The sequence below is a fragment of the Piliocolobus tephrosceles genome, chromosome 9, assembly GCF_002776525.5.
Source record: "Piliocolobus tephrosceles isolate RC106 chromosome 9, ASM277652v3, whole genome shotgun sequence".
NCBI lineage: Eukaryota > Metazoa > Chordata > Mammalia > Primates > Cercopithecidae > Piliocolobus > Piliocolobus tephrosceles.
Genome location: NC_045442.1, coordinates 97644186 through 97645170, shown reverse-complemented (window position 1 = coordinate 97645170; position 985 = coordinate 97644186).

Here is a 985-nt window from a genome sequence, read left to right as displayed (position 1 = left end):
CTGTGTATCTCAGCCTGGCTCTGAATAGTTCAGCAGTGGAAAATCCTTTCTCCTCCCTCTCAACTAAATGACACCCCAATAGTGGCTTTGCTGAAACTTTCTAGTTTTCTCTCCTCCTGTAACATTTTAATAGGCCCCCTGACTACCCCTTGACCTCCCAGAGACCCTTGGTTCCCTGCAAGTCAGTCTCTCACAAACCCATCTTAGCATTTCCTTCACTTCACCCTGTTTCCAGTTGCCCCTGGTTGGCTTTCTCCTTGTCGGGTCACCAGCAGGTCTCATTAATTCGGCTCACAGATCACTGACCCAGCAAGGCATAACTGAGTGTCAGATTAAGTCCTTTAATTGTGGCATGGGGTCCCGAGCTCCTCAGAGAAAAGGATTTTATGTGGGGGTGAAATAATAAGGGAAATAAGACCAAAGGATTGCATCCCAGAATGTTTCCAACAATTTCACAAGCAGATAGTGAAGGGAAAATCAGTGTATCAGAAAGAGAGGAGTGGGACTCCATTGTGTTCTATGACCTGGGATTGTAGAAAAGTTGGCAGCAGGGCTGACTGGCGATCAGCAGAGACCTCACAACTGCTCTGGATTGTGCATGTGGAGAGAAGTAAAGATGACCTTTCTCCCCTTCTTCACTTGGAGTTGTGTGATGGAATGAGGCAAGAGGCTTTGTTTGCCTAGAATGTGAATTATTGGCCACCTTCCCTCAGGCCTTTAGATATAAGGACTCAAATTTGTGAAGCAAGCTTGAGTTTCCATTCCTGTCTTTTCCCACCTTTCGAGTACTGCGTAATCATTGTGCAGAGAGAATTGAGATTCTGGTTGCAACTGAAATCTCTGTTTTTCTGGAAGTTTCCATTGACTTTGGGATTCTCCAATTAATTTTAGGCGAAGATGCTGTCCTGGGCTAAAAACTCCTGCATTGTAATTGGTGGACAGAAAAAAAACATTGGCATAATCTCAAGTGAGAAATCCTTGGTGG